The sequence below is a fragment of the Eufriesea mexicana genome, unplaced genomic scaffold (genome assembly GCF_001483705.2).
Source record: "Eufriesea mexicana isolate 0111107269 unplaced genomic scaffold, ASM148370v2 scaffold10239, whole genome shotgun sequence".
In the NCBI taxonomy this organism is placed as follows: Eukaryota; Metazoa; Arthropoda; class Insecta; order Hymenoptera; family Apidae; genus Eufriesea; species Eufriesea mexicana.
In genome coordinates, this window is record NW_016917908.1 from 81,501 (window position 1) to 91,235 (window position 9,735).

Here is a 9,735-nt window from a genome sequence, read left to right on the forward strand (position 1 = left end):
TATACACAAATATATACATACTATATATTTCACTGCACCGGATATTTATTTTAACAAAACACCACCTATATCCAAACGTCTCGATGTTAATACATGGTTATATTTGAACAATCACACAACAATGAATCCTCGTACTAGAAATATTTCTGGTTTAAAATCACGAATTGCGTTTTCGATCTCGAAACAATGTATTCTTGTTTGGCTCTATCTTGAATATTTCACGCAGTTCATCGGACAATATCGACGATGTAAATTATGAATGTCATTATTTCAGGGAACGGCTCGCGGCGAGGATGCCTCGTGAATAATTTGCGGGTACCCAAACCTCCCGACTGATGTCGCACAAAAGTGTCGCATTTTTTCCCATTCACCCCATCTGTTCTACATTTTCGAAACAGCTTCTCGACTGTGAATATCTTTCGAGACAACGCGTCGAAAGCAAGGTAGATGGCGGCGCCTTTAAAGTCTAAGCAATGCGCTCGATGACATCTCCTTTCACCCAAGCTACGTCTGTGTACTTCCGGTAATCTCCTACAGGAGCTCAACTGTTCGGGTTTCCACGGAATCGTAGAACAAAACGTTTTGTTTGACTTCTGGCTAGACGAATAGTAAACGCTTGTACCTTTGTTAAATTTATCGATAATATTTAACGATTATTGTGTATATAGTAATTAATAATTGAAGGCTAGGGATAAAAGAAATTTTTCTATGGAAAACTTTTTGATACAAATTTTAACTAAAAGATTCTTTTTTTCATTAGGGATTAATTTTATTACTCGAAGATAGTCGACGATTCTTTATTAAGACCTGACAACTTTAATAGCCTACTAATTTTAGTTCAATGCTTCTTTTAGCATAAAAGACTTACATCCCTAATTTTAATTTTGCGTCAGAGTCTTTCGATCAAGATGTTTAGTGAAAATTTATTTAATAACGAATTTATACATTTTTTCTTTTATCTATCACAAAATTCCAACAAATTTATAACCGGATAACCATTTCACGAAAAGAAAGAATAAAAATTAATATCTTGTGTTTATGATTTAGTGTCGGAAACATTAACATCGTTCAGCTCATAACGAAGATATAAACTTCCATAGAGAAACGAAATCGATTGCAAAATCATGCAGGTACCAGTCAGGGAAAGGGTATATATGTGTAAAGTATGCGAGTCACTTTCGAAAGAAGTTTGATATTTTAGCCGCGAGAAAGTATGATGAAACATGAAACGTGAAGTAATCGCTGTATTTTTCAGTATAGTTCATGCCATTATATAGTTAGTTACACGTTTCGCTAATTTTCTGCAATAAAAAGTTACTAGTAAGTAACTAGCAAAATTTTCTTAAAATTTTGCAACTGTGAAGTACGAGCCATAAATCACTTTTTGTTAACTCTAATCATTAACCACGCATACATATTTCTAGAAATTTGAGGCTTAGTATTGCACAAAGATTCATTTTATGTGCCAATTTTACATGACGTTAAAATTAAAAGATATATGTATTCAATTTATGGACACCGTAATGACTATATAATTGAACGCTTTTTAATCATGCCATTGAACGTTATGGAAAATTTTAAGTATACAAGCAATTTCCTTATTAATTGCATGCGTGATGGGATAGAGAATGAATTAATTTAAAAGCAAGTATGGTATTGCCATTCAATTTTCATGCTCATCAATGAACTTGTGCTTTCCAAGTAGTGCATTACGTAATATTAAGTAATACATTACGCAACAGAGTATATGTTACATTAAATTGCATAACTGGGAGTAAGTGCATGGCACTTTACTGGACAATGATCCCTCGCACGAAAATTTAAATATGATATTTCACCGCGTTACGATCATAAATCACTTCCGCGCAATTATGCAAGGCGAGTCACCTAACTCGATCGCCATAATTTATTCGTACACCATTACACGAAAAAATGAAACTGACACGATTTGAGGTTATCTTTTTTTTCGTACTTTCGCTGTTTCCTGCTTTTCGAATATCCCCAGAGGAAGAGACTCGATAGTATCAGATCCGGTGAGCTTGGTGGAAATTCAATACGCCCACCTCGACCAATATAATAATTGGAAAATCGGATTCGTTGCCTAGTTTTAGAATTTCTCAAATCGAGTACCATTTCGCATTAATGAAATTAAAATACCTCTCATGTTAATGGGTTTGGCTTGGATACCTTGATGTTCTTTCTGCGTCGATTAGTACGTTATAAAAAAAGAGTCATTTCATTTAAAGCACAATTGGCCTTCGTATATCCTTTCTGTGTCCACGTGCAGAAAGAATTGATAAGATCAAATCATGTCCCCTTCAAAGCCACTCACCTTTTACCTGGAATATTTTCTCATGTAATAAACAGTTCACGAGTAATTTAAACTGGTCGAGTTAGGTGACTTACCCTGTATAATATGATCCTTAAAATATTATTTGTTTTCGTTATTTTCAATTAACACGGAATCCCGGCACGACGTGAAATTTGCATACCTTACGAATGATTTTCAACGGGGTCGATAAGAGATACAGGCAGTCTGCAGTTCGACCGTAATGTATTCATGAACGCGTTAAATTTGACTTTCGTCGACGTAACGCGATCGAAGATGAAAATGGATCGTTCCACCCGATACAATTAACGAGAAAATTGGCTGCACTCTCGATGCCGTCCTCGTCGGGAACAGAGAGCACCAGCTTGCATTTTAGAACGTGTTTGCTCGAATTGAAATGGCCTCCTGAACTCGATGGTATTTTCTGCTTGAAATCTTTCAAAATAGCTGACTATAGAAATTGAAATATGATGGAATTGAATAAATACTCGAATTATGAAAGGTAATATGAAAAATTAGGGGAAAAAAAACTTAACTTGTTATCGAATGTTCGAGAATAATGCAGAATCCGTTGGAAATTAAGAAATTCACGTGTGGCATTTTAGCTTCATTTTGCGAGACTGCTCAGTGCTGCCCACTATTGTTGCGGTGTTGTATTCATAATCTATGGAAATTTACAAATCAGTTTATACATGCGTAGGTAAAATTTAGCGACAGAGCTTCCCAATCGAGCCGATATAGTATTCTTGGACACAAACCCCTAATACCGTCTAAACCAATTATCAAACTGAAACTAAATCAAGAAACGGATCGATGCGACATCTAATAGCTCGCGGGCCAAATTCGAGGTCACGATTCGAACCGTGACGAATCGAAAGAGTAAAAAAGAAACGAACGGATCGAATTTCATCGTGGAGTCTAGAACTTTGTAGATCAGTGGGGAATGGTTATCGTTGGAAACAACGAGTCTTCGTGTTATTCCGTAACCATCGTTGTTTGTTATCACGTTGAATTCGGAACTAGTTCAAGTCTAACAGAAGGTGCAGCGAATGTAGCCATGGCTCGCGACTTTGAGCGGAAAGTTAACTGCACGTGAGTCCGCAGTGCAGACTGCAGTGTCTTTACGTCTCTGTTTCCCGAACGTTCACCTTCTAACGAATAGCAAACAAAAAGCTGCGTTCCAACCTGACCGAGCGGAATGGAGGGTAAAATAACAAAGACGAAGCAGCCAGGTACGATCGTTAAATAAATTAACCATTGTTAACCGGGAAAGATGGGTTAACTTGTTGTCAGGTATGTCAATGTCTTGAATTTAATGAAATATCTATTTACAGATTCTCCATTTTTAATGCGTCGAAATTATCAAGATGATATTCAAACAGATATGTTATAGAGCAGAAAAATTGATGGAAAGTGAGGTTAGAATAGTAATTAGGTTATTGCTAATATCTATCAATCAAAATATGATACGTATGAATTCAATATAGTTCGATTTAGATATAAATCGATTAAGCTAAAAATTAATTTTTTTTTTTTATCGATTTTTAATTTTGCGTCTGAAATTTCTAACTAAGCAACGACCAAGTTAACAGATTAAAAGGAAACGTAACGAAAAATGAAAGGAAATTTCTAATAGGAAGGAAAGTTCGAATGGCAGATTTTTCTGGGACAGGTTAATGCGGCAAGATACCGTGCATAAAGGATCAAAGCTTTAAACTTATCGAAGACATCTGCATCCTGCGGACTAATGCGAAATAGAGCATGGAACATTTGATCGTTTTATAAATTTAGAAGTGCGTACAAGAAACAAAAGAAGCTATTATGGGAACTCTTATATTGGCATCGGGCGATTGTCTTGAATTATGTTGGATAGAGACAAGTATAATGACACGGTTGGAAACCAATCAATTTCATGAAAGGATGAAAAGAATAGGGTATTAACCGTATTATTTAACTTTCTATGGCACGTGCCATAGTCAACAGCAACGTCGGACACATTGAGACACGTTGAGACACGTTGAGACACGTCGAGACCCATCGAGCCATTTCGTGCGAACGCGGCGAAGAATAACATGCAACTGAAACAGGAAAACATCCGAAAATTAACCACAAACCTGACCCATGATGTCTACATTCGGTCCTATCTTTGATCATCCATGACTCTCGCCCGCGATACCTGTGTTTGATCTGATCTCCTAATCCTGAGTCTCACACGATAAAGTAAGTGGAGTTAAAAATTAGGTGAATTTTAAACGTAATAATGTTACAAACTGCGTCCCTAATAATATTATTTCTGTTCTGTAAGAAAGTCCACAAAATCACTCTATTTTAAAAGATAAAACTTATAGCACATCTGTATACACACTGTGTGCCTAAGTAACAGGAAATATCTTTCATATCAACTACGTTACAATGAATCCTCCACGTATGAACGAATAAAATAACAGAATAAAACGAATATCTTCGTGAAAGTTCTAAATGGCATTCGAAATCGTGAGCAAGAGGAGAGGACAATGTGCGTGGAGACGAATAAACCGTGCAACAAGAGGCGACCAATGTTGCATCTGGACAAAGTGCTTTTAATTGCAGACTTACGACAGTTAGCACTCGTTTTCTATGCGGTAAGCAGAGCCTATACCCACTGGGGCGTAAGAAAACTCGAGCGGCTGTATTTTAAAACGTAGCAGCCTTAGGGCGTGTTCTAATTACGCTGTACCGCTTGATAAAAAGAGTGGCTGCAACACATGTAATTCACGGAAAAGAGGTGTCCCGTCGTAATTAAGTGCCACGACCTGTTTGTCGCCAGGTTCCTTGCCCCAAAATAAATCTCTTGTAATCGAGGGCCAGAAGCGATACTCTGGGAAAACAAAAGGGGCAAATCTCCTCCGTGTGAGACGTGAAAGACCAAAATATTCGAGGATCAATGATACGGTTTCAATACCGGGCAATTGTAAACGACTCTCGATTCTCGAAAGGGAAATACTGCGAACACAAAGCATTGATTCCAGCATACTAAATCAATTTAATCAACGTGGTTTCAGATTTTTTTGTACTGATAATTTCTTCTTTTATTTTGTATGAAAATGTTTCTTATTTAAGATTTGTTATTTTTACAATTTGACTATTTATATTTTCGAATCCTTTTTTCTTACTGCTAAAAATGAATGCCTCTGCGTTTTTTAAACGATTGCGAAGGAAATCTCCTAAAAAAGAGTCAATGACAAGAAAAAATTTTCGAATATGACCTGCGACAAAGACGTAAAACACATTTGGCTACAGTAGTCTCCACTCTGTTTTGGTTTCACAATCATGTGCTTTTATGGCGACCAACAAAGCTCGTAAAAAGAGTACGCTTTCCACGTACATTGACTTTTACGGAAGATCGATTTTACAACCTAGTTGATATATCTAGTTCACCGACTTTGGGCTACGTGAAATAGTCAGTTCATTTGCTATCTAACTGGAGGAAAAAAGTAAATAAAACAAGAGGGCATAACCCAGGGACAAAAATCTTTCTTCGCATCCAATTGCAGGTGCCTGCAATTAAAATGGAAGAAATAAAGGTATGAAAAGCCTACCCGCAAAGAAACTTGTTTGCACAAAATAAAAAAGCATCGCTTTATGCATGCGCCATAGAAAAAAATAACCTAGGAAAATAATGCTGAATCTGTATCACCTCTTGCCAAGCAACAAGAAGAATTCAAAAGAACCCGAGCATATTGATTTTTTTATCTACGGTACACTGGATATCTCGAAAAAATGAAAAAAAAAAAAAAAAAAAAAAAAAAGCGGAAGACTTCGTGCTCACCGATACCAGAAATACGCCGCGATTCGATGATCGATAGTACGTCGACGCAAAAGAAAAGCTCGTGGAACGCATGCAGACCGAGTTTCGTGTAAATCCACAACTTAACCAACACGTTGTGTAAACTGACATAAAATCAAAGGAAAAGCGAAAGACAAGAAATGGAGCTTGTATATATTTAATTAATTAAAAGTTTATTATCTCTGACAGTAGCTACACCGATTTCGGCTTGCTCCTATAGCAGTAAAGCAAGACTAATCTTCAGACACCTTTGGATGCACAAAATTCGACAAGTTTCGTAATTTTCCACGAACTTTGCACTACTAACACCGGTAGACTGGTATTTCTAAACTTCTGATTAGCTCATCTTTGGACTTAGCTGTGTACTGTATTTAGAGACTTCTGTAATCGAATTTGCTTCACTTTCAGGCTCATTTACGTATCGGATTAGGTAAACACAATATTTCTCCGAGTTAAATAGAAGTTTGAAAGTTTCTATTCTTATAAAGGTAACTATAAAGATAGAAATACCAAGAATTACCCAGAACTTTCTCATCAGCCAGCTAACACGAAAAATTACGATGTAGATGATAAACAGAATCAAAGAAATTCTCCAAAACCGTTTATTCCTAAATGAGATCTCTATCAAGGATTCTTATCTCGATCATCGTTCAAACCAACGTCATCTTCTACAAAACTCAATCGACATCTTCAAACTAAAGCAAACCGAAGCACGTTCTAAATGGTTAAGCTCGAACTACGATAAAATGCGAGGAGCGACGAGAAGACGAGAGCAGCAAAAGTTAATCAACAAAAGGGGCCACTTTCTGAGCAATCTCTAAGCGACTCATTAATTAAGAGAGGAAAAACGCGAAGGCTCGCGTACAAGGAGGAACACCTACACGTCGACGTCACGTACGAGCCGTTTCATCATCATTTTTCTGCATGATCCCGTTCTCTTCGACAGGAGATATCGAACAGAGTGGCTGTTCGTGCAATTATGATGCACAAAGGTACGAATGAGTCACCTAATTGTTAATTGTACGCACTCCACGACAAACAGGGAGTCCCATCTAACTGCGTCACAGAAATTCAAGGGTGCCAGCGTCATGATAGTTGGCGATATAATATCATTTTGTATCGATTAGACGACGAGGGGGTCCGACAATTCTTACCAAGGTAATCCTTGCACGCACGAATGTCACGAAAGTGGTTCGTGTATGAGTTTGGCCGTGTTTGTTAACGTTTACGAACGTTTGTAGATGTTTGTATGCGTTTGTGCTAGACAGCGCACGATACCGCCGTGGCGTCGCGTACTCTGTTCGAGCTTAGTACGGAACATTTGCCGTTGTCTAAATGTCCCGAGTGATTAAAATCGAAAATCTATTTAATTGGCCCGGCACATGGTACTGTCGCGGTCGAATATATCTAGCGGAGACAAGGCTCACGCTGAATGCCTCCACGGTCAATTATGTCACGATACACACCGTTGCTCCGTTTCGTTTAATTATCCAATTGCGTTGTTGTCAACGTGGGACCTAGGCTAAAAGTTTGGCAGGGAGTCAGATGGTTGTACGATTTGAGGTTTGTGAATGGAAAACGGAATTCCGACTGTGAGCATTTGTTATCCATTTTTCTAATCTGTAAAATCTGTTGAATCGCAAAATGTTACCGAACAATTCAATTTTTCTCGATTGCTTTTCCTTTTCTCTTTTTTTCGTTTTTTTCTATCTCGATAGTATCGAATAAAGGGGTGGAAACAAAAGCATAATGTAAACACATACAGAATGTTTGCGAGATGATATATCTCTAGAAATTTTGCATATTTTTTTTGTGTAAAAGTAAGTTGAAAATTCGAGTACGAATATTTATCAAATGTAAATACACGTGTTTAATTAGTCACGATCCGCATGGTTCGCTCGATGTACTTATTTTTATTTGCATTTATAAATGCTCGTCGGGGACTGATACAACTTGATATATTGCGATGAGTTTAATAATGTATTATAATATATACAACACATTATGATATACGTATTATGATAAATTTAATAATGTACGTTATTGATTGAAACCCTCGCTAATGCAAGCAAATTCTTAATGAATTCAAATATTGTATTTTAAATGAGGATAATTGTATTTTAATTTGCAGCTTGCTTTTACCCAAAGAATAAGCTTTTTCCTTTAACGTAATTTCGCAAATGGGTATAAATCTAATTTTAACACAGTTTCATTACTTAGCAAAGACTCGTTAAGTGTCGTTAGAACGTTAGAAGATGCCATATATAAAATGTACGAAAGTAGGACATAAAAGAGAAATTATCTAAGTAAAATCTAGAAAAAAAAAGAGGACGAATGTTCATCGATAGTATCTCAGTCTCCATATTCATATAGCGTTTCACGAACTAGCTTTGTTAACTTGGAAATACACGTGATGCTATCGGTCTCAAAACATTCACCTGGAATGAAGATATTTTTCCTTTTTTAAGTTATTTTGATCATCAAAGGAACGAATTTTTGTCGTTTTCTCGCTCTAGAAGGGAAAGGGATATTTGATCTGATTACGTTATGTAGGACACCGATCGTACGTGTTTAGCGTTGATGAGATTTTTTGCCGGCTGATAAAATTCCAGTTTTTAAATAGTTCGCATCGTGCGAGCCTTGGAATGCTTCATAAAGGCTGATATCGAATATTTATTCACAACCTGATGCTCGCGCGTCGATACCTGAGCCAAGCAGCCGATGCGAACTTGCTTAGGGTTTGTTTAGGGCTCGCTTGGCACGAAGCCACTCTCGAGAACAAGAATATGATACCGAGAGACACTGGAGAGAGCATTCCCTGTGAGCCTCCTCGTGAAATCACCTGGACAATAATGAAATTCCATCTTGAAATCATGCTTTAACAGAAATGTTGAAACCAATCGAGTTTGGCTAGATGATAGAAAGATGGAAGATAAAGGCTGGGTCGATTCTGGATAAGTGGAAATATAAGGAAGAATAACATAAATTACGTGTATTATCGCTAGATTACTTAGTTAGGATGTAAAGAAAATAAAAAGAAACATTTTGCATCACTTTCACAAGGAAGCTTTGTAATTACTTTCTTGAAATTTCTATCTTCTTTTAGTAACGAAATGTTTGATGTAGTTTGCACGAAATTTTGAAATAAAATACTCGATTTTTTAAACGAAAAAGATTGTTGTGGAAAGCTTAAAGAAGAAGATAGTCGAGAGATGGTGTAGTGAGTAGAAGATATGGGTTTGAATATTCCAGCTGAGACCGATATTTGCCTCTTCGATATCTACGTAACACATAAAGTCATCTTACTGAGAAAAGGTACATTTTCTACCAAACGAACTCGTATTTTTCTTTTTGACTGCTAGATTAAAATATCCAACCATGATATTCTACAGGATTCTGTTCTTCGACGAAAGTTCTGCAAAAGATGAAGAATCGTCTAAAACTTTTAACAATCCCCTCTCGATCTCATGACAGGATATACTCATTATCAAAATTACTAGACAAAGTTTTGCACAACTTTTTTGTTACAAAACTAAATCTCAATCGTGGCTTAAAAAAAAAAAAAAAAAAAAAAAAAAAA

General features: G+C 36.7%; 1 protein-coding gene and 2 long non-coding RNA genes across 3 annotated transcripts in view; 2 read left to right on the forward strand and 1 right to left on the reverse strand.

The window, feature by feature from the left end:
• The window catches only part of jus (EB domain-containing julius seizure protein), a 43,025-nt gene that overhangs the window by 28,630 nt on the left and 4,660 nt on the right, over window positions 1–9,735 (reverse strand). The gene's annotated exons all lie outside the window — the stretch shown is intronic.
• LOC108553339 (uncharacterized) lies at window positions 3,285–5,331 on the forward strand. The gene is made up of 3 exons (XR_001890622.1): window positions 3,285–3,561; window positions 3,664–3,747; window positions 4,002–5,331. It is a non-coding gene; the product is annotated as an uncharacterized LOC108553339 (long non-coding RNA).
• LOC108553338 (uncharacterized) overlaps window positions 6,735–9,735 on the forward strand; it is a 4,936-nt gene continuing 1,935 nt past the window's right edge. Inside the window, exon 1 of the long non-coding RNA XR_001890621.1 lies at window positions 6,735–7,147. This is a non-coding gene — a long non-coding RNA (uncharacterized LOC108553338). The remainder of the gene's footprint in view (window positions 7,148–9,735) is intronic.